Genomic DNA, 24,031 nt, shown 5'->3' on the forward strand with positions numbered 1-24,031 from the left:
CAGGGGGGCCAGTGAACAACAGGACAGTAAGTGCTGGATGACAGATAAGGTGGAATTTAATGAATGACGTCAGGTGGATGCCGAGAGATGGTGGACTGAGCCCAGCACACCACACAGCGTGACAGAAAGCCTGCATCTGTTCAGGCACACCTTGTCCTCAGAATCCCACGCACTCCCGTGACGCAGAGCTTTCCTTTGTTATCCCAGAGCTGTCTGCCTCGCCCTGACTCTTCTGTGCCGGAGGAGTCTGTTTGTGTTGTCCGCTCACCTTTCCCCACTCACGCAGCACAAGATGGCTCATTGTTGCCAACCAGGAGAGGAACGACAGTGTTTTTGTGTCTGCTCTGAGACTTCTTGAGAAACCTCAAAGAGGTTTCTTAGAGCTTCCAGATTAGTTCAGGTTTTTCATTTCCTTTCCATGCTACATGATTTAAAAACTAAGTTGTTCCCCGACCCGACCACCTATCCATCCGTGCGATTCCACTCCTTCTCTGAGTGCCTGCTTTGGCACCCCATGCGTGTCACTCACAGGACCTTTAACACACAGTGTTCCAACTGCAGAGTCCCCTGTCCTGCTCCCCTCCACTGGGGGAGGGCAGGGGCTGCTTCTGTCAACACCTCCCGCCCTCCCCTGACCTAATGCCAAGGACACAGCAGGGATGAGGAATTCTCTAATTCAGCCAGGTCTTACTGAACACTGCAGTAGAATTTGTGGTTTAGGCTTTCTGGCACTACACACATCACGTTTTCCTGGGGAACCTTTGTGGGCTTATGTCTTCACTTCTGAAATGCTTTGTTTTTTATTCTTTGCTCATCGTCAGGAGGCAACAGCTATGAAGAAATTTAGAATTCCAGGTCTTTTTTTTTTTTTCCCCCCACTCAATCTCCAAGTAAAATGCTATATAAACAAAAACCTAAATGTATTGAGAACAATCCTTCCCCTGGAAGAATTTTTCCCTGTGAAGAAAGTCATCTTTCTTAACTGATCTGTTTGCTGAATTCACCTTTTTATCTCATTTATTTAAAATGAAAAACAAACGAACTTGCATTCCTGTGCACTAAGAAGGAACCAAAGTTTAATTATGCTGACATGGGCGCTGTCTACTAAGGCCTTTTAGAACAAAGTGATGGCAGAAACAGGTAACATTAACATACAAATAACAAGATAAGATCCAAATGTTGGCCCAAGTCAACTAGAACATTTAGCTCTGCGTTTTCAAAATAGTTTGAAAAAGATAAACAAAATCACAAGGGATCTCTGCCTTAATGAGCTCAGAAATTGTTTAGCTGACTGCAGTAGGGCTTAGTCTATGTAGGAAATAACAGGGAGGCAATGAAATTGTAGAGAAGAGGAAAGAACTCAGTAGGAACTAAAAATTAAGGAAGGAAAGAAGCAGCTGGAGAACGCAGAGCAGTAGTGGGGTAGAGGGTCACCAACTCCCTGAATGCCACTGATTATCTTTTCCTCTTTAGAAATTACTTGTGAAACCAATAGCTGTTTGAACAGGAGACTTCACTCTGACCTCTTGTGTGGTTTCAGTGGGAACCGCTCGTGGGTTGGTGGTGGTCCATACAGCGCTGGACTAGAGACAGCAAAGGTAGCTTCTGTTGCGGTCTCACCGTGGGCTACAACAGGACATAAGTGTACCGCTTCAGGATTTCTCTGCTTTTGTTTTTCTTGCCCCCAGATAATCTCACCATGACAGATTTGTACCTCTAGAATGGATTACCATTTCCATTAATCAATGTAGTCTAATGAAATGTTTAAGAGTTTGGGAGCTGTATAACCAAGCACAAGGAACTTGACCTCCCTGTGCCTCAATTTCCTCATCTGTGAATGGGGAAAATAGCAGCTACCTCATAGGATCATTGGGTCCTTCTGAGTAGACATGGAGAGCTCAGGACAACATCTGACATACAGGGTGCTCAATATATGGAGAAGGTCATCATCGCCACCATCTTCGCCATGCTGTCATCAAAATCACCACCATCATCATCCTTGTCACCTTACCTACCGTGTGCAAAGGCTGGGGCAGCAAACTCAAATGCTGCCTCCCCGGGGCCCGGGAGGAAACAAAACTGAGAAAAGCAGCCAGGTATGCAATAGGGAGTAGAGATGACTGTGGCTATTTACAGAACATATGCTAATCTAGTATAGATAATAGAATTAAAATATTTAAAATCCCTCTGCTTGCCAAAATAAAATGGATCCTCAGTCTGGATGCTAGCATATGCCCCTGCTGTGATAGAATCAAGGAGACCCTCCACAACATCTTTATGGTAAACCCCAGGATGTGTTCCTGGTATGGTTTCTCACAAAGTGCTTCAGTGTAGGCTGATAGCGTCATCTAGTAAAAGTCATTCTGCTTTAGTCCAGAGGAGAGCTTTGGAGGCTAGCTTTGGGGCATAGAAAGACTCTCCATAAATACTAATTTTTAAGCTGAGCTTTGGAAGTGGAGAGACTCATCACAGATGAATACCATAAAAGGAAACTCCTTTACCTTCACTCAGTGGAGTCCCCAATCTAATTACACGCCTTGTAGGGAATCACATCCATTCCCGTGGATTCCATCATAATATTGAATTTATGTTGATGACTCCTGAAGACATTTCATCAAATCAGAGCCCTCCTCTGAGCTTCAGACACAAGTGTATCGTTTCCCCACAGTTCCACTCGTCAGGCAGATTTCTCCACCTCACATGTCCAAAAGGTAACTCTTAATCTTTTTCCCTTAAAACCTGTTCCTCAGCTCAGGAAGTGACACCATCATCCTCGTAGCTACTCAGACCAGAAAGCAGGGAAGACTATCTCATGGCCAACTGGCCCGCAGGAAATGTCATTCCATGTCTGATCTCGGTCTCAGTTCTAACAGCTGCCCTGAACCTCTGCTGTCGCCACCCTCATCTACTCACTCGGATCTCTTGCCTGGACTGCAGCAATAGTCGCTCGTCTGGTCTGCTTCTCCTCCTGTGCCCCTCCAAGCCATTCTCCCAAGCGAACTGCTTCCTCCACTCATGACCTTTGCATGTACCGTTTCTACTCTCTGGATGTTCTTCCGCCCACTCTTGCCATCTCATTTTTAGACCTCAGCTTAAATGTCACAGCTTCAAAAAGCCCACCCTGAGCACCCTAGCTTAAAATAAGTCTCCTCCTGTGACTTTTTCTCTCTGCCCCTTATGTTTTGTTTTCTGTCATAGTTCTTACTACTCTTTACATTCTTTTATTAATGTATTTGTTTTTGCTTCCTTATACCTCGAGAACAGGGGCCCTGTATACCCTTTTCTGTCTCTCCAGAGCCTAGAAAAATGTCTGTCTCTTTGGGAAATAGATGGTCCTGATATATTTCCTGAATAGAAAAAGAGAGAGAGAGAGGAGGAGGAGGATGAGGAGGAAGAAGAGAATGAGGAGGAGGAGGAGGAAAAAGAGGAGGAAGAGAAGAATGGACCAGAATCCCCCCCAATCCCTCTCTTTCTGGTTTCACTGACACTGCCCTGTTGGATCCATACAGTACACATTGAGAATTTCCCCTGGAAATCTCACAGAAGCACTATGTTAGTTTAAAGTATATGAAGATACAGGAATTGTGAAACAATTTAAAGGTCAAAACTTTGGAGAACTAGAAATTAATATTTGAAGGAAAAATATCACTCAGAAATGATGGACAAGCTCTCTAAGTTAGTTGTTACATGAATCTGTGAAAGAACTTGAGGGCTTGAAATTTCCAGATTTCTTAAGTGCTGTATTGACTGATCTTTCCACAGACAATAAAATGCTATAGCGGATACACTTCTGTACATAACATGCTGTGGATGAGCTTCTTACATGAAACCAAACTAACCCAATTCTACTGGTTCTCCAACTCTCCCCAATGAAATCAGGACCTTGGCCTGACAAATCTACGAGAGACCAAGGTATCTCTGAGTGTTAGGAGCCTGCAGAGACTTGACCTCCTCCAACAGCAAGCAGTGATGTCCTATCCCCCCTTGGGGGCTGATTCACAGGGGTTAAAAGCCCCATTCTGACTGAGATAGATGGTGCTAATGGTCTCATTTGTCCTGGGATTATTTCAGTCCTGTTTTTCTTGCCGCCCTTGCTTTCTTTGTCACATTTCAAACACTGGATCACACCTTTTGCCTAGTCCTTGAGGCTAAATGTCTTTTGTCTTCTAGACTTATTAGAATTTGTGTCACCTTTTTTTTTTTTAATCTGACCAATAAAACATAATACATATTTCCTGTCTCAGGATTTTTCCCAGCATCTTTACAGATTTATGCCACATAGACTTGGAATACCTTATAAGAAATGTACTCAGAAGAGAAAATAATGTCATCTTGGTCCTTTCTTCTCTCTCATATCTCAGTAGGAGAGCTGGCTTTATTCTATCACTCTGATCATTCTACTCATAAATTTTAAGACCGTGGCAGGCTAACAAAACAGAACCAGGTGGTAAGAAGTCTGAAAATTCATCTGATGAATTAATGGAAAGGCTATAATAGGGGAAAAAATGTCTCCATAACATGAATCAACTTCTGCCTTTTTCTTAGATGGCTCTACATTTGACTTCTTCATTTTTTATGATTGTCAGAGCTAGCATTAGATAATCACTTAGTGTGATTAAGATAATTTACATATGTTATTTCATTTAATTCTCATACCAACCCCGGCGCTTAGCATACCTGTTTTTTTTTGGAGGAAAAAAAAAATGGTGCTAAGGTTTCTTCCGATTATAAAGCATTTAAGAGACTATGTCATGACTGGAACTTAAATCTTGGCTGACTACAAATGCCGTGCTTTTTCCACTGGGCACGACTCTCCTTGGTGAAGTGTCGCTGTTCCTTACTTGGGAGGGATGATATGATGCTCCCGCTAATTTATTTCTTCACAGACTCTAACGTGACCGTAGCTTTTCATGGAGCACGTATATATCAGCACTTTGTATACTATAAATGACATGATTTCCTCTAAGCTTCTCTCCTACCAGTTCAAAAATAACAAAATGTAGAGGTTAAACTATAGCTGATTTGCTTTATTTCCCTTCAGGTGTTGACTTGAAGAGCTCTTTGCTAATAACTACTCCAGACCATATCATTAACCATATGAACGTGGGAAAGGTATGTATCGGACCATAACAGGAGCAAATACATCACTTTTGTTCCAGGGAGAGTGAGTACTTAATGTCCATTTAACTGAAGCATGCACTCCCCCATTTGTTCCTTCAGAACAATGAGATGGCTGTAAAAATCCAGCTTAGCAAAACTGGATTTAATTCAGTTAGCCCTGGGGTGAGATGCCACCCAGCAGTCCAGCACCAGACAGCCTCATTGATTTATTTTCCTCTCCTTTCTTTCTCTGTCATTTCCATTTTCCTTCATTTCTTTCATACACAGCCTAAAGTTGGTAATTACTCTTCTGTTTCTTGTTCAAATGAGGATGGGTAGAAAATATTTCAACACTGACCTTCCCAGTTAGTCAGTAAGAAATCCTTGCCTCAAGCTCCCTCAAGCACCACCCCAGGTGCCCCAACGGCCACATCCCAGCAAGTACCCTGCCCCTCTCCTTGTCCCCACTATCCAGCAACTAAATGGCTACAACCCTGCTCCAGCACCAGGACCAACTTATCAGCCCTGCTTCTCTTAGCGTTTGTTGCAGCAAAATGTAATAATGTAAACGACTTTTCATGTTTCTATTACCTTGGGCCCAGGGATCTCAAATGGAATATTCTCAAACTGAATTTTTTTGTTTGTTTGTTTCGTAGGCCATGATGGGTTCCCAAATCCATAAATCTGTTTTAAATTCAAGTTCCATAATCTCAAATTCCAGAGCTCTTGAATCTCTGTGAACTTCAATTTTATTTTCATGTTAACACAACATGTGATGAAAGATAGGGTATTTCTTTATTCTCAATTATATAATAAACTTTGAGAATTAGGATCATCATAAAAACAAGTAACGCAATTAAAACTGAACTTTAAAACTGGTACATTCATTTTTAAAACCTTGATCCATTTCTTTCTCCCCAAAGCAAACATTATTAATGGAGTAATTCATTTCCCCCTTTGTCACCAGGAAAAGAAGAATCACAGCACCTTCAGAATCTGATTCCCTGCCTGCTGAGCACAGCATACAATTAAAGTGCAAATAAATAAAACAAATTATGCCATGTATTTGTTTATACTTCTCACTCTGGAAAGATTTTAGGCAGCCTGCTGTTTATTATAGGGCAGAATGGGTAGGAACAATGTGATTTTAGTTTGTTCGGACTGTTTAGAATGTGAACTCTGGGAAGAAGAGGCCATACTTTTGGGGTGCCATCTATGGGTGCACCAAAATTAAATTTTCCATTTTCACCATGAAGAACAGGGAGTATTTGGGTTGATCAGTAAAATAAGGTGGAAGAAGCAAAAATTCATATCAAAGAAATCTTTTGGTTTACCATTCAGTAGTAGTGTGTACTTGTCAGATTTATTTATCCTTCAATGACCTATGGGCACCCTTATCCCCCATTAATGGACAGTGTATGTTTCTGTTTCTTTCTTTAACAGGTATTAGGCAGATCATGTTGGATTCGGATGTGACTGTCCCTTTGACTCTATGAGATATGGAACACCCTTCTGGTGGAAGGTGAGGCCTTTGAAGAAACAGAGGACATTATTACCACTTATCAGAGAAAGAGGCCAAGTTTCAGAACCTGGACAACTAACCTTGCACAGGAGGGAGCAGGGAAGTCTCTGTTTCTAGACCTTACCATCTGGTTCCAGAATGAGCAGTGAGCAGAGGGCTAGACCTGGACACAGACATGATGGGTTCTTAGAGCACAAATTTACTACCTGATCCTGTTTAGCTGTATGCTATTCTCTCCAATTAATCTTTTTTTAAAATCTCTTAGCTAGTGTTTTACAAAGTGTAGTCTTTGGTCAGACCAGACTCATCCTGGATATAGTAAAACAGGATCTTTGGGCTTGGGACCTTGTTATCAGATATTAAATGGGCCTTCCAATTTGAGATTCACTGCCCCAGTCTATGGTAAAGCCTTATTTTAATATTCCCATCTTTTCAGCTATGCCTCTGAGCAGATCACAAGTACACTCATGTTACACGTGTGACAAGAATTTTAAGAAGAAACACCCAACACCTAAGACCTGTGGGCAAGGGGTGGATGGCCAATGGCAGCTAGGGGTAGTTTCCAGAAGGAGAAAGTTGCTCTTGGCAGGGAAGGACAGAACCAGAGCAAGGAGGAATCTGGGCTGGGAAGTAGAGCAGTCCTTCTCTTCGAGGTAGTCTGCCCTCTTTCCAACCTGAGAGGAGTTTGATTTCATTAAGGGAAGTGGTCCTTGTCTTTACAATCCTGTATTTTTGTGGTTCACATAAAGGACTCCTTTAAAAAAGTTAACCAGAGAGAAATAAACTCAAGAGGAAATGATACAGATTTTTCTAAGAAAAGCAGCTTTGGGTGTCTCTGGCCAAGACAAGCTCCACTGAAAGCAACAAAAAGGGGAAAGGAGCTGTGTGTTCCAAAAAGAGTGTTTCTCCAGGCCATTCTAGAAGAGGACCCGATTGCCCATCAAAGAAGTTCACGTGGATTCAAGCCCCTGAGGTGCTAATGAATTACTGAATAGGAAAGTGATCGTGTAGTATCTCAGCCAGGGCATTAACTCTTAGAAACATTGAGAGGAAGCCAACATGCCAAAGCAGATCTCCACTCTCCAGTAAGAGGAGGCAGGATACGTTTTTCCACTCACAAGTTCTTAGTTTTCTTTGACTTCTTAGTATTTCTTGACTTACATATTTCAGTAAATTAGCCTTTACGGTGTCACTCTAAATAAGTAGCTTTTTTGTACAGTCACTGGTGTCTGTTCCCTGGGCTTATTAAAGTCTCCAATCCTAACTACACTGGAGCCCAAACCACAGTGCTTTTGATGTCCTCAGAATCAGCTTCTTAGTCAGCCAAGGAGGCCAAGAAAGGAAGGTCTCAACCGGAGTATGAACCCACCGGGAACTTGCCAAAAAGCTCAGTGCTCTCCTGTCGGCTAAGGACATGGAAAGGGCCCTGACCCAGGAGGTCAATTCGCTGAAAGAAGCTTCTCTGTAGCTAGTGAGACTTGGCGACACCCTCTCTTCTTCTGATCCCAGGTCTCTGAGGAATCTTTGAGGCATCATCATGAACTCCCACGTGGCTGCTCGCCCACTTACAGGGTCACATGGGGGATCTCTGACCAGAAGCTGATCTGTTCTGAGGCCTAGAGCATCCACATCATCTGAAAGCTTGTTAGGAATGCAGAATCTGAGGCCCTTCCGCAGACCAACTGAATTTTACCCAGAATCTTTAAGCTTAAGGATTAAATCTTAATCCTTGAATTTAAGAAAGACGAAGCTGTGGCAGCTAGAGAGCTCCCTATTTGGAGCCCATTTTATGCAGGAAGATCTAAGTTCACAGCCTGGCAGGTAGACACTGAATGACAGGGTGGGGGGAGGGAGGCAGACACCATTCTTCCTAACAGTCAGAGTCTGTGAAGCTTATGCTGCTTTTCTTCCTTAGTGTGTATGTAAGTGGCACTGACTCTAACAATTAATGATGTATCTTTAGGAGAAGTAGCTCCCAGCTATGATATCAGGAGAAATCCTCCTTGTGCTTCTGACAGTGGGGAGAGCCTCTGGAAGAGAACCAAATGTGGATACCATCCCCAAAACCCACATGACTCCCGAAGTACCCCAGGAGGGTCGGCCCATCCCAGGGTTACTCAGCCCTGACTGTTTATCCGAAACACCTGGGAGCACTCAAAAACACCAATACCCAGCCCCACCTCAGACCAGTTACACGGGAATTTCTGGGTATGAGGCCTTGTGCAGAGGTATTCTTAAAAATTCTTGGGTATGCAAGGCAGGCTAACTCAGAATTAAGAAATGAATAGTGTGTCAGAAAGTGTGTGAGAAAGTGGCATTTCCATGTGTTCCTCAAGCAACCCCAGGAGATATAGGTTTACAGTGTAGGGACAGGAGAAGCTAGGGAGACTTAGGGACAGGGGAGGACAGCTAGACACTAGGCTTTATCCTCAAGGAGACCCCATTCAAAGACCTGAATGTCTTTGGGTGCTTTCCCTTCGATTAAGAGGATAAGCAATGCAGTTTCCAGTCATCAACTTTTCCAACTGAACATTTTCATTCTTTTTAGGTCTCTCCAAACCTGGAGTGGTCCACCTTTAACACCACCTGTGGTTTTGGCAGTATAGAGGGGAAAAAGGAAGAAAGAAAGAAAGAAACAAACAAACAAACATAGATGCAAAATGAAGTTTGGCTTCCCTCACATTCGCACTTTCTTTGAAATTCATGTGTTTGTTGAAAATAGCATATCATCGGGGGACCTTGGCCAAGCATGCCTGGCGGTGTCTCTGGCTCCACTGGGAACAACGGGGTGGGGTGGGGGGGTCAAGGAACCAATGCCAGGGATGGCTGTGATGTGGGTGTGGGATAAACCTTTCCCAGCATACACTAGGTAGTGTTCGTCAAGCTGATGGCTGTTACCCATTAGTTTGTCATGAAATCTATTTTAAAGGTCACATCCAGTCTTTTTAAGCAGGATAAAATGGCATGGAATAGAATAGAAACTATCAGAGCTCACAACCCATCCCATATGTAAGGATAATGATTTTTTTTTTAAACTTTGATGTATAGTGTGCAAGTATCTGTGTATGTGCACTGGTTTTGTTTTTTTTTTTTAAGATTTTATTTATTTATTTGACAGACAGAGATCACAAGTAGGCAGAGAAGCAGACAGATAGAGAGAGGTGGAAGCAGGCTCCCTGCAGAGCACAGAGCCCGATGTGGGGCTCGATCCCAGGACACTAAGACCATGACCTGAGCCGAAGGCAGAGGCTTTAACCCACTGAGCCACCCAGGTGCCCCTGTGCACTGGTTTACAATGGAAAATGTACCTCTTTCTATGGTTATGGTCAAAGCATTTGAGGACCACTGAATTGCATTTCTTAGTTGCCAAATAAAAAATAAATTTTCCTGGACACAGTCTGTGGGTACAGCGGTCTGTGGTGCTATGGGACTGGCCCTTGGGAAGATAAGCCGCAATCTCAGCCTGACAGAGCTCAGACTGTGGGAACAGGCAGAGGAGGGGCAGAAGTTCTAACAGCAGGTGCACGGATGTTCAGGGGCCTGGGGCAGGCCTGAACCACGGACTCAGACAACAGCACTGTGGTTAAGATGGTGAGAACTGAGCTTCCATTTTCGTGGTACTCACCCAAATTTAGACACAATCTGACAGACTTATGTGTCAAAAGAACTTGACCCACGGTCTAGGACTGGTTTTTAAAGGTTTCTTTTGTTGATAGTTGACAACATTCTACCAGTTTTCAGCCCCACGAATTAGCCACAAACGCAGGTATGCTATTCCAAGGGAAACCAGTATTACTATCTACTACAGGTGTATATCTGTAAGTTGTCACTTCGCATTACAAAATACATTTTTGTATTTCTGAAAAGTCATCGAGTTTATGAGTGCATATCCTGTAATTAAATTTACCGTAAATAGAGGCTTCAATGTAGAAATATGCCACATTTTTCAGACTGGTGTACTGCATTAAGGGAGGAGTGTCTCTTTTCATTAATGATTATTTGATAAAACCAAGATTTCTCTAGTTATTCACCTTAATTTGGGGGGTGGGGAGTGTGGACTCAGGGGAGTCCAATTCTCCCAGTAAGAAACAACAATAACAGAAGTCGAATATCCAGTTATCATATATGCGAACGATACAACGGCCATCTTGGCAGCAGAGCTAGCCAATGAAGAAACAGCAATAAAGGTCTGGGCAGACACCTAACTGATAAAACCCATTTCCTCTCCTCACCCTCGCTGACTTGGCCCATCAGGTGAGATGGTCACAGGTCCGTTGAAGGTACAGGTGGTGGTTCTGCCCGCAAGGTCTCTGAATTGGCTGCTTATCTCTGAGAGCCTTGTCTGAGGAGACAGGGAGGACATGCCAGCTGGAAAGGAGAAGGAGCTGCCTGGAACTCTCAGAAAAGGATCTTCCTGAAAGGGACGGAGGGGGAGGGTTGTGAGCCCCCAAACTCTGAGAGAGGGGTCATGTGGTTAACAGAATGGTTTCTCCCCTTTCAGAAGGAAACCTGAATCATTGCTAAGAATGTCAGGGATTTTAATTTTGTAGCTTATCCAGAAGCTAGTTCCCAATGGATTTTTCCTTTCACTTGAACTGGATGCTAGTCAAGATGGACTTTTCCACTGGGCTGTGGTGAAGGATACTGTGGAGCCGCACTTACATCTGGGCAACACGATGTGTAGGTTTCTTAGGTGAACCCCTCAGAAATGCCTCTGCTGCTAATATTGAGAAAGAATGCATCCCTTAATTTCCCTTTGATACAAACAATGATAACATATGTCACTCTACCTTCAGAAATTGTGTTTCCATCCATAATCATATTTGATGTTTATGACAACTTGCAGAGAGAAATTGAACAGATAGTGTCATCTACTATTACAGATGAGAGAACAGAGACACAGAACCTTGATAGGAGTCTCCCTCATGTCACCAGGTAGCAAAAAAGACTAAATGAATCCGATTATACTGTCTTCCAGCAATGCCTCTTTCTAGGACCCCACACAGAGGGAGGAGAAGCAGTGATGAACCCAGGAGTGGGGCTCATTATCCCTGGTGGGCTGTGAGCTCCCCACCCTGCACCAGGGGTGCAAAGGCAGGAGAAGGCACCCACACTGGGGCAAGTCTGCCACCATCACTGGGACACTCAGTAGCCCATGTCCCACCACTGCCTGGGTAAATGATCAGCCCAGGACAGACATAGGTGCTATTGTAACTAAAAGAGACAGGCCTTTGGGCTGCCTTGAAGTAAGCAGAATCCTGGGCAGAGACCACAATACCACAAACACTGAGCCACAGATAGAAAGTTCAAATACCGGCTCTGCCACTTATTACCCAGGAGGCTTTGGGCACTCACTCCACCTCTCTGAGCCTCAACTTTTCTTCTGTAAAATGGGATAGTCCACATTCAGGGTCACTGTAAAAATCAGAAATTTGCACATAGCAGGCACTTAAATAATTGGGGGAGGAGGGAAGGTTTTTACTATTATCTTAGGCCCCCACCGGGGCATACTACACTTGAAATAGACCCTGTTACCAAACACTTTATTATGAAAAGTAAATTAAACAGTCCTTATGTTCCTAATGTCAAAAAAGAATGGTTATGGAATAAAATATTATGAAGTATTTGATCAAATACAGATGCTATGCCTATACTTGGGCTATAATACTAAGAACCACATTCTTGCTTTCTTGGGCAAAACTTCACGATCATTTAGTGTAAACCAGACCCCTGGATCGTTCATGTCCTTGATCCAGGCCACGTTCCTGCCTGCCCTTACATCCTTCGGCATGTCCCTGTAGGGAATAATTTTCCTCTTCTGGGAATTTCCATATGTTCTGATTAAATCTTCTTAAAAGCACGGTCAGAAGTGTCGATGGGGTCTTAGGAGTGTTGAGGTGACCTAGGAGGGCCCGATCCTGCCCTGTGGCATACTGCCTGCCCATCCCCATGACTTTGTGAGATGCCAAGGGAGATACAAGCAACATACAAGGATGGACTAACATAGCAATGAGCACGACGCCGCCCACACTACTTCAGGCTGTGGGTCCAGTGCAAGTCCCGAAGCACAATCATGGAGACTGGCAGCTGGGACATGGATGAAGAGAAATATGTAGAAGGTTTGTTTTCTCCACCTTAAGCTTAAACGTGAAATGTGTCACACTCTAGGAAGCTTAATAACATGAAAGGAGTAGAGATGCCAACAAAAGTAACATTACTGGCTTCCCAAGTGAAAGTGGGCCATCATTTATCAAACTAAAAGGAACTAAAGAGAGTTCCGTGCCCGCACGCAAAACCTTTGAACACACAGTGATCCTGCCCACTAGCAAACCCACAGAACTGACCCAAATCGTGTGTCCTGGAATTTGACCAATCAGCTTTGTGACTCCCTCCCTGGGCAGCAGGCAGTGAGGGGAGGGGTGCTCAGAGACAGACCTCCCATCCTCTCTGGAGGCCAGCAGCACACCAGTATGTGTCACCCAGTGACGTGCACCATCACTGCTGTTACAAACACTATCCTCCCAACCAGATTATAAACTTCCTGAGGATTAGATCTGCTGTTAGGTCATACCACACAGTGTTTCAGACAGGGAGATAGACTACACTTTGATCCCAGGGCCGTGAGATCATGACCTGAGCTGAAATCAAGACTTTGACACTCAACCAACTGAGCCACCCAGGCGCCCCAAGTCAAACCATTATTACGGGCTCTCTGACTCCAGTAAGAAATGCTCTAGTGTCTCCCTGCGAACAGCTCTAAAGCCACCAACCCTTACTTTTCAAAACAGCACCTTCCTCTCCCCACAACCCCCAATTAGAGTGCCCCCAGTTGATGACTTATTCCTAACTTATCTCATGTATATAGAATGAAACTTTATCTCTAGAGGAGGAGTTTTGGCTTCTTATGGCAGAAGTAGACAATTTGAGAGCACCTGGGTGTCTCTGTCAGTTAAGCATCTGCCTTCAGCTCAAGTCATGATCCTGGGATCGAGTCCCACGTCAGTGTCCTTGGTTAGTGGGGAATCGGCTTCTCCCTCTGCCCCTTGCCCTGCTTGTGCTCTCTCTTTCTCTCTTACTCTCGCTCATGTAAATAAATAAAATCATAAAAAAGAAGAAGTAGACAATTTGAATAATTTCTGTACCTCTAAAAGCCATGTGACTTATGTTAGATTTAATAAATTTGGTGGCAAAGACCAAAAAAAGGAGGTCAGACGCTGATTTTTACTGCAGTAGCATTCTCACTGGCTCCTGTGCCCAGTCCTGATAGTACCAGAGGCCATAAACCCATCACTCTATTTTCCTCTGCATGTATCACAAACCTTTTAGTTTTGAAATTGTGGCCCTGGAATATCATCACATGAATCTTGCTTATAGGCCTTGGTACACTAGGTGTATGAACTTATTCTTGTTTTTCATCACTATAAACATCAACAACCAAACTTCCTTAATCCTTGCCATCCCGAACGGGTAAAATCCAAGAATCATCAGAGTTATAAGAGTTAAATTATCTTCAAGCTGCTGATCAGAATTTTAATCTGTAGATGAGCTTAAAAGAATTTTGGTCCTTTCTCCCCATCAATTATGAAACTAGTTCAGTAACAGCCTTCAGCACTACGGTTAGCAGTATTGTTGATCTTAAATATACTCTTGATAACAAAAATTAGACAAAGAGTCATAGTTCCTTGAATGCCTACAGAATGGTGCAGCCACTGTGAAAGTCAGTATGAAGGTTCCCGAAGGATTTAAAAATAGAACCACCATATGATCCACTAATTCCACTACTGGGTATTTACGCAAAGAAAACAAAAACACTAATTCAAGAAGATATATGCACCCTTATGTTTAGTGCATTATTTACAAGAGCCAAGATATGAAAATAACCTAAGTGTCCATCAACAGATAAATAAAGAAGAGGTAGTACATATACACACTGGAACATTCCCGAGTCATAAAAAATGAAATCTTGCCATTTGCCAATAACAAGGGTAGAGGTACAGGGTGTAATAAGTGAAATAAGTCAAATACCATATGATTTCACTCATACGTGCAATTTAAGAAACAAAACAAACAAAAAGAAAATGAGACAAAGAACAGACTCTTAACGATAGAAAAATGATGACGATCAGAGGGGAGGTGGGTGGGGGATGGGAGGAAGAGGTGAAGGGGATTTAGAGGACACTTATTGTGATGATTACTGAGTAATGTATGGAATTTCTGAATCACTGTGTTATACGCCTGACACTAATACGATACTGTATGTTAATTATACCGGAATTTTTAAAAAGCAAAAAAAAAGGCTTTTGTGTCCCAAAGCTTAGAAATCCTACCTCAATTATTCCTTACCCAGAGGCCCAGAAAGTGTCTGGATATTTATGGTCTAATATTTTATTTTTAACGCCTAATTTTGAAAATGTACTATGTACGAGGTGACATGCTAGGGGTAAACAGAGCTGTAGCCCTCATCTGTAGGGAACTCACAATCTAGGGAAAAGCAGGCGTGGATATGAATAATTCAACACCGTGTGAGGATAATGGAGTGTCATGTGATAAGTGTTATAGTCGATGTGTATATAAAGTGATGACTCAAAGCCACTCTCCTTGGGCAAAGGCAGAGGCAAAGTAGTGAGAGAGGTAAGCAGGAGAGGTGAGTAAACTTGCAGAGAGGAGGAGGGGGAAGCAGGAACACAGACTTGAGCTATGGCAAGAGTTTTCTAGGTGAAAGAATAAGGGAAAGAGCATTCTGGGATGAAGGGACAGCAAGGGCAAAGTCACAGAAGTATGGAAAAGAACAGCGTGTTTGGGGACTCTATACGCATCTCAAGAGAAGGCCCCAGACGCCAGCAGGAATGAGCTCACAGAGACCTTTGTCTGTCATGCAGAGCCGCTGCAGTTTTACCCTTTAAGCAGAGAAGTAATGTGATTGGATTTGTTTCTAGAAGCAAAATGTAGTAATTGAGCAGCAGGCTCAAGCATGGATTTGGAGAAGGGCAAGCCTGCCGTCAGGGAAATGACCAAGTGTCAGGGGAATGATCAGGAGGAAATTGTATGATCCTAGGCCTGAGGTAAGAAAGTCTGAAAGTTGGGGGAATGAAGATAGAATTCCAGGTTTAGGCTTAGAAGTTCACAATAAATACACGTGATCAGTGAGTTCTGACAGGTGTCGTAGGGAGAGTTCCAGGTAAGAGTTGGTACAGGAAAAAAGGTAGGTGGGTTGTGAAGAGGTGACCCCAATGGGAAACTAGAGACCATGATTCTCTACAAGGTTGACTTCTATTTATATGAGAACAAAAACAAATTTAAATGAAAAAAAAAAAATCCAGAGGGAAACCAAGGATTCAACCAACACTTATTAGGCAGCTTTTAGATGCTGGGCCCTGCGCCAGGCAACACTGTTCCCCTTTCATGTCAGAACCCTCGCAATATCTACCCTGTGCTGGGACTGTGGTTCCTAATTTCACAGATGCAGAAGATGAACTCAGATAACTTGTCTAAAATTTCACAATTCACAAGGGTAAAGCAGAGTTTTGTTGCCAGGTTTGTGTAACTCTGAACTCATGCTGCAAGTGAGATACAAGAAAAGGAGAAGCCCTTCCATGGGTCTTGGCATTGAGACACCAATCACATCATTTCATCAATGTATCACGCATTTGTTAAAAAGCTCAGAGCCAGAGGGGAGAATGTATGGGTCAGCGAAGGAGGCTCATTGATGGTGTAGCTGGTCCACTTGACTTGTCTTTATTTCCCTGAGCCTGTGTTGCTACAACTGGGGGGTGTTCTTTTTTTTTTTTTTTTTCCTAAGATAAAGAAGGGGACACACTCACTACACCAAAATAAATTCCAGAGAGATCAAGGATTGAAATGTAAAGAAAATAAAAAGAAAAAAGAAGAAGAAACCTAAAGGTTTAGAAGAAAATTTGGGATTTAAAAAATTGTCTGGGAGTACTTTCAAAGCATGACACAAACTCCAAAGCCTGATCACTTGGCAATATAAAAACTAAACATTTCGGGGGAAAAAAGACCAATAACTCAACTGCAAAGTGAACACATTCACAGAAAGCTGACTAAAAGAGACACAAGTGAATTTTGAATGTGTGAAAAGATGCAGATTAAAACTTCATGTTGATACCATTTTTTTTTTTTTTTACCTATCAGGTTAGCAAAGATCAAAAATTTTGATATTATCGTTATTAGGCATGGGAAATCAGCATTCTCAAACATTATCAGTAGGAGTGTATTATGAAGCTATCTTTTAACAGACCAGTTTGTTAACATGCATGAAAAGTTTCAGTGGACATTACATTCAATCATGCAATTTCACTTCTAGTAATTTCTATGAATACACTTTACCCGTACCTAAAAATGGACGTATCTTGCTTTTTAGTGCAGCTATTGTGTCTATATGTATGTGCATGTGTCTGTGCACAGAAAAGGACTAGAAACAAATTCATTCATTGATAGGGACCCTCTTATGCCACCTATAGTACAGCTACCCAAGGATCACCCATGGAATTTTCTACGGAAATGAATGACGCAGATATACACTGACGTGATCTAATCTCCAAGATCTATTTCCAAGGGAAAAAAAGCCAGATGAAGAACAATGAGCATAGTATATCACTATTTTTTAAGGAAAAAAGGTGCACACACACATATATGTACTGTATGATATATATGCATGTGTGCACATGTATACCTATGTATTCATAGATTATTATGATGCAAGGAACACGCCTGACAGTCCAAGGTAGAGAAACCAAGAGCAGCTAAGGGAGGGAGATTTACGTGTCGCTCTGTACACTTTTCTATTGTCTGAACAACTTTTCACCATGTGTGTGTATTTCTTTTTCCAGAATAAAAGGAGTAGGGGAAAGAAGGGCAAAGAGAGTAAAAAATCATGCATATGAGGGAGAGAAGTACAGGAACGTGACCAAAACAGATTTTAGCTCTGTTCCCATTTTGTCTTGGGCCAGCTTCAAGGCTCTGTGAGGTTTTACACTGGGAAGGCCAACCCCATAAAGGGCTGGCTAAGGGACCAAGGGAAAGATAAGGATTTTGAGAAACGTTTTGCAGGTAGGTTTCTGACCAAACTTAGTTATCTAAACTTAGAAATGAACAATTAATCATAAAATCCAGGGGTGAAACTCGTCTCCCCAGAAGAAGTCACAAATCATACGCACCACTTTTATTTTGCTTAACCTAAGGATAAAACTCTTTTCATAAGAATCAAACACTTCCAAACACTTTCCGTATTATATTATTTCCTTATTACTTTTATGTTTTACCAAATGGGTTTGTGTCACAATGGCCATATTTTCTGAAAGAAAACTCAAGCCTCCTGGTGTGTCCGTGGTTTGAGCACAGGGTGGAAATCACTGCATTTCCAGGGAGGGTAGACGTGTACTGCCTATGGAGACCTCCACACCATCTGTTGGGGGCAGACATTCTTCACTTCAACCCCAACACATTCCTCGTGGAAAAGCTGTGCTTGTACCGGAATGAACCAGGACAGATACCGGTTAGAACTAACCCACACACTAGGGGGCGCACTAACCCATTCCGGACAGACAGTTCCAAGTGAATGCAATGCACAAGTACATCAGTAAATACGGTACAATTGAGCAGGTTAAAGGGAAAGGATATAAAAGACCCACTTCAAGAAAAGAAATTGGATGACTAAACTTGGTGAAAAGTGAAGGAGTGGGATCCTTGTGTGAAAGCTAAAAGGTTGGCATCAAATTACTTATGTCTGACCTTTTTACTCGTATATTAACTTCCTCTTTTAAAATATACCATTCAAATAAAGGAATGTCCACAATCTCTAATCAAGAATGCAAATATACAAAGCCCAGAAATAACCTTTAAAAAAAAAAAAACAACAAAACCAACTCATTTGAATCTAAAAACTCATCTACTATTCAAGGCTTATTTTTTTAATACAATTTGTCAAGAGATGTGAAGTGATCAGGACCATGCCGGGCTAGAGGACATATTTACATATGGCAAATTAGAGAAAAGCTATCGGGAAGTCCTATTCCATTCCAGCCTGAGACCCCTGAGCTCAGACACGTTCTGAGAGGAGCAGAGCAGAGAGAATCTCCAGATCCCTGTGGACGTCTCCACTGGTGTAGACACTTCCCTACCCCCCTCTTTTAATAGCTGTCTGGCTTACCCCAGTGGGTCTTAGGACAAAAGACTGTTGGGCAAAATTCAACTCCTTGCTGCCAAAACTTGGTCCACAGGGAATTCATCAACACTAGGGGTTTCTAGATGGCCAGATCTCAAGTGCAAGTAAACATTCTAAAACAATTTGGGGATTGGACATAAGGTTGCTAACTTTTATTTTGCCACATTAGGACATTAACAGCCATGCAAAAGAAATGCCTACCACCATCTGCTATCACCAGGGTTTCAGAAATTAAAAAATACCTTTCAATACCACAAAAAAGTGAAAGAAAATAGTCTTACATTTTGCTTTAAAAATCATGTATACACTCTCCTTTATAAATTAAATTTTGCTTTAAAAATCATGTATACACTCTCCTATATAAATTAAGCTAGTATCTATATTTGAAAATATTCTTTAAATTATCTTAAGAAGGAATTAAAAGGGGTTCTTTTATTTTTTAAAGTTTTATTTATTTATTTGAGAGAGCATCAGAATGTGTGCAAGGGCGGCGAGGAAGGAGGGGCAGAGGGAGCAGGAGAGAATCTCAGGCAGACTCTGTGCTGAGCACGGAGCTGGGGTGGGGGTGGAGGGGCTCAATCCCAGGATTCAGAGATCATGACCTGAGCCCAAATCAAGAGTTGGAATCTTAACCGACTGAGCCTCCCAAGCACCCCTACAAGTGATTCTTCTAGATGGAACGGTTAGCTTTAAAGAAAACTTCGCTCTGTTCTAGTTTTTCCTCCTCCTGCCATGTACCCTGGAAAGCTGTTCCTGAGCCAGCCCCGAATCTCTGCTGTCAAAGGGGAACCCCGCTGATCTGCACGGCTCTAGCCCCGATTCTGCATTTCCTCAGCTTCACCCTGACTCTTCTCCAGCAGCCTCTGAACACCAGGCCCACGCAGGATTGCCTCATCCACGAGGAGACCATCTATGGGACAAAGGAGACAAAGTCTTTAGAAAAGAATCTTGGGAGCATTATAAAGAACAGCTTGAAAAATCTTTGTTTGCAAAGCCACATCAATCGCTTCAGGTCTTCTAGAAGCAGGCTTCCAGGGGCTGAGCATTGACAGTGGACAAGGAGATCCTGTCTTGCAGTGCCCTGGGGCCAGAGCCACCTCCATGCCCATGAGAACCCTTCCTGGGCAGAGGGGTCTGCTCTACTCAAGATGAGGAAGTGGTTCAGTCTTCTTACCCCTTTCTTGAAAGCAGAGCTTGAGTAGGAGATAAGAGGCACCATCTAGAGGAGGAGCACCAAAGTAATACCTAGAAATGGGGATGCTAGGGGGGGTTGCTACAAAGCCAGTAAATCCAGCATGCTCTGGGAAGGCCTGTAGTGTAGCCAGGGATCACAGAAGAGGATGCTGTGAGCACTCATTCACTCAGCAGAGATCTTCCTTGGGTCAGGCACAGTCTCAGGGGATCGATGAAAGAACTTCGAGGGCAGGTTAGGTATTGTAGCTGGTGACGACTGGAAGCAAAAGTGAGCTTCCCTTTTGAGTCCATCTTCCTCCAGGAAGGACAACCTTCTCAATTAAAAAAGCAGAAATGGCTCAAAGGAGAACTGAGACCCACCAAGGGTCTAGGAGAAATCACAATGAACGAAAGTACCTGAAGGGCAGAGACAGGCAAATGTTGATTTCTTAAAATGAGAAGAAATGGGCCCTGGAAACTTTATACTGGTAAGTCTAACGTGGATTCAGGGCCAGTGATACGCACTTAGCAGCGACAGAGGTGAAAACTCAAAATCAGCTGGTAGCATGGGTAAGCATACAAAGCCAGTCCTATTTTCTCACTTATGTTTTTTTTTTTTAAGGATTTTATTTATTTGACAGAGAGAGATCACAAGTAGGCAGAGAGGGAGAGAGAGAGAGAGAGAGAGAGAGGGAGGAGGAAGCAGGCTCCCTGCCTAGCAGGGAGCCCGATGTGGGACTCGATCCCAGGACCCTGAGATCATGACCTGAGCTGAAGGCAGAGGCTTAACCCACTGAGCCACCCAAGCAGCCCTCACTTATTGTTTTACTATGAAACTGAGGCAGATGGGACATGGTTTGCAAGAAAGCAGGTCTTAAATTTTTCCAGTTAACTATCTCAGGGACTTATTTTCAGAAAACTTCATCTAATTATATTTGGGGAAAGTCAATGAAATGTCTAAGATTTCAAAAACATTTTGCAATTAAAACTTAGTCTCATTAAGGCTTCCGTTCTCTTCCCTTCCCTTGGGGTGAATTATAAGCTCTGGGTTTATGCAAATGTCATTATTGAATGAGGAAAGGTATTTACCTCTCCATCTTAATATAGCCTGGTCTGGGCTCCCTTGAATGTAGCATAGACTTAAGATAATTAAAGGCCCCCATGTCCCCATCTGCTAAGAGTCTATGGTTTGGCCCTTCTACTGTCTTCTGTTGGGTGGTCTTTGCTGTTCTCTTCTCTGGTATTCCATCTACAAAAGTAACATGACTTCACCCTTTGATGCTCTTTCTCAGCTAACTTCCCACTTGACTTGGGACACTGAGAGTGTTCAGCTGCTCTCTCCCTCTCCTTGGGGCTACAAAGGCTCTGTGTGCCTACACTACCCTCCTCACATGTCCCTAATGCATATAGCCTCTCTGCAAAGCAGCTTTCTTCCAGGGCTCCAGCTGGACAGCAGGTCCCTGGTTCCCTCTACTCTTACCATTCAATTATCTCCATCCCCTTCCTGACTTGACCTATGACTGTTAACAAAGGACTTGACCCCCCACCTCCAGCATCCAATTCTCTTTAGAAGGGAGTTTCACTCACCATTTAGATACTACTATTATAGATAGACTAGATGTCTATATTGGGAGATTAGAGAAATGGTATAAATATCAAACACCTCCATCCTAACAAGGCAGAGACTCACCAGATGGACTGTGGGGTCAAGTGATTTTGTAGCTGACTGAACATCTAGCTGGAAACGTCTCAGATTACAGATCAATTTCTCTCTGGAAGGAGATCGTTAATGCTGTGCAACACAGTTTTGCACTGTACTGCATTCCATTCAACAACTCCATTAATGATTTTGCTGAGAACAGAAGACATGTTTCCTAAATCTGTAGTTGGCCCACAGTGAGGAAGGACAGATTGGCCACAGCAATGGGCTGAAACTAACTTGATGAAACTCGATACTAACTATATCTTCTAGTTACATTTAATATAATAATGTCACAGCTACAAGACAGAGGTGGCCCAGCTAAATAGTAAAGGGGCACCGAATTCATATCCTAGAAGACATAACCATAATAGAAATATGTGCCAAGAGTGAGAGATGACAGTTGGGAAGTCTAGTGGATGTGGGCTGTGTTAAGAGAAGATTAGTGTCCACAGAAGTATTAGTCTTATTGTAGTTTGTCCTAGAAAACTGCATCTTCCTTCAATCCAACCTCCAAGCGGTATAGTTTCCAGCAAACCATAGCCCTTCACTGCCCCCACAACAAAGCTCAAACTCTTTTCATGGTGTACCATGCCTTTCGTGACCTCCCACAGATATCTGGCCTCACAGATCATTGTTTTTGTCTCTTGCCTGCTGTCCCATTCCAAACTTCAGGTGACTCCTTCCACATGCATTTTTGGGCCTTTGTTACTTTGTCCAGGTTACCCTTGTCTAAATTTTCACCTCTTCAAGAAGGTGTGGGAAAGTGTGGATAAGAAGGGATGCTGAGTGTTGGGCCAGAGCTTTGGGGTGGTGGATAGGTGCAGGCAACAGAATTCCATGGAGTCAGCAGCTAGATAGCTTAAGAACCCAGATGAAGTACCAGGCAAAGATAAGAATTATGCAAAACTGGGGAAGCCTGGTGCTCAGTGGGCGCCTAAAGGAAACATCAAAGCTATGGGAAAGAGGCAAGAATTCGAAGAGAGAGTGGGAAGAAAGAGAGCCGCCACCTGGATTGCCTGTCACCTTTGCTATCTTTTTTTTTTTTAAAGATTTATTTTTATTTTTAGAGAGAGATATAGCACAAACGGGAGGGGCAGAGGGAGAGGGAGAGAGAATCCCAAGCAGACTCCATGCTGAGTGTAGAGCCTGATGCCAGGGCTCGATCCCAGAAGCCTGAGATCATGACCTGTGCCGAAACCCAGAGTCAGATGCTTAACCAACTGTACCGCCACCTCTGTTGTCTTAATCATCTCCCCAAAAGTTTTTAGACTTTATCTTCTCCAGCTCTCCTGACTCCAAGACAGAGCTGACCACTCCCTTCCCCGTGGCAACTCTATAGTTTGAATGTTTTTTCTATTAGATCCATATGACCCAGATTTTTAATTATTTGTTTATATTTCCAATTCTCACATCAGACTGAGCACTTGCTGGATGATGGGACTGTGACTTACCTATGTAATCCCAGGGTCTAGCCCCAGTACTATATCTGTACCACAGTATCTGGCACATAGCCCACAACCACTATATCCACATAGACACACATATACACTATCATTTCTATATACACATATTGTATATGCGTTTAAGATGGTGTTTTCCATCTTGTTAAATCTTGCCTGAAAACCATATTTCTCAAGCACGCCAATATTAGCATTGAAGAGTTAGTGTATCCTAATCTGTCTCATTATCAGAGAAACAACTTTAAAAAAATATATTACTGAGTAGAAAATGCTTCTAAATCCATATTCTGAGTTAGCCATATCTCCTAAAAGGCATTTGGATCATACGGTGTCATCATGAACACTCATGACTACTTAACACTTACTTAGGTGAATTGTAAGTCTTCTACTGGGAAGGAAATAAAGTACTCAATTTTAACACAAAACATTTCCACTGTTCTTCAAATTTTGAATATGTGAGTGGACTGAATCCCTACCCTAGAAGTGTGCTATTTTATTATTGCTGTCACATTTGCCTTTAGCATATTTATGTTTAATTTGGTAGGAGAATAGTCTACCTTACTTATTCACAGAGAAGCTCATGGGCCACCATTCTTGTCAATTATTTCTTATCTGCTTTTCAGAGCATGGAGTCTGAGCTACAATATGATGTTCTTTCTACTCTTAATGCTAACCATATTAGACATTCCTTTATTCTATAAATACCAGTTGATATCAATACCCAGTATGTATTAGGGACAATTTGAGGTGCTGGGAATACATCAAGTAATAGAGTTGAAAACACCCTGCCCTCAAGGACCTTATGTTTTCATATGGAGAACAGAGGGAAAAAAACAACAAATAAATATACAATATTACACCAAATAGTGATATGCTATAAAGAAAAATAA

At 42.6% G+C, this 24,031-nt stretch overlaps 1 protein-coding gene across 5 annotated transcripts in view; it reads right to left on the minus strand.

Annotated features, from left to right (window-relative positions):
* Nucleotides 1-24,031, minus strand: part of LOC111151358 (potassium voltage-gated channel subfamily A member regulatory beta subunit 1) — a 393,149-nt gene that overhangs the window by 190,440 nt on the left and 178,678 nt on the right. The window lies entirely within an intron of this gene.

This window comes from Enhydra lutris, unplaced genomic scaffold (assembly GCF_002288905.1).
Source record: "Enhydra lutris kenyoni isolate GAN:26980312 unplaced genomic scaffold, ASM228890v2 scaffoldscaffold2, whole genome shotgun sequence".
Lineage (NCBI taxonomy): Eukaryota > Metazoa > Chordata > Mammalia > Carnivora > Mustelidae > Enhydra > Enhydra lutris.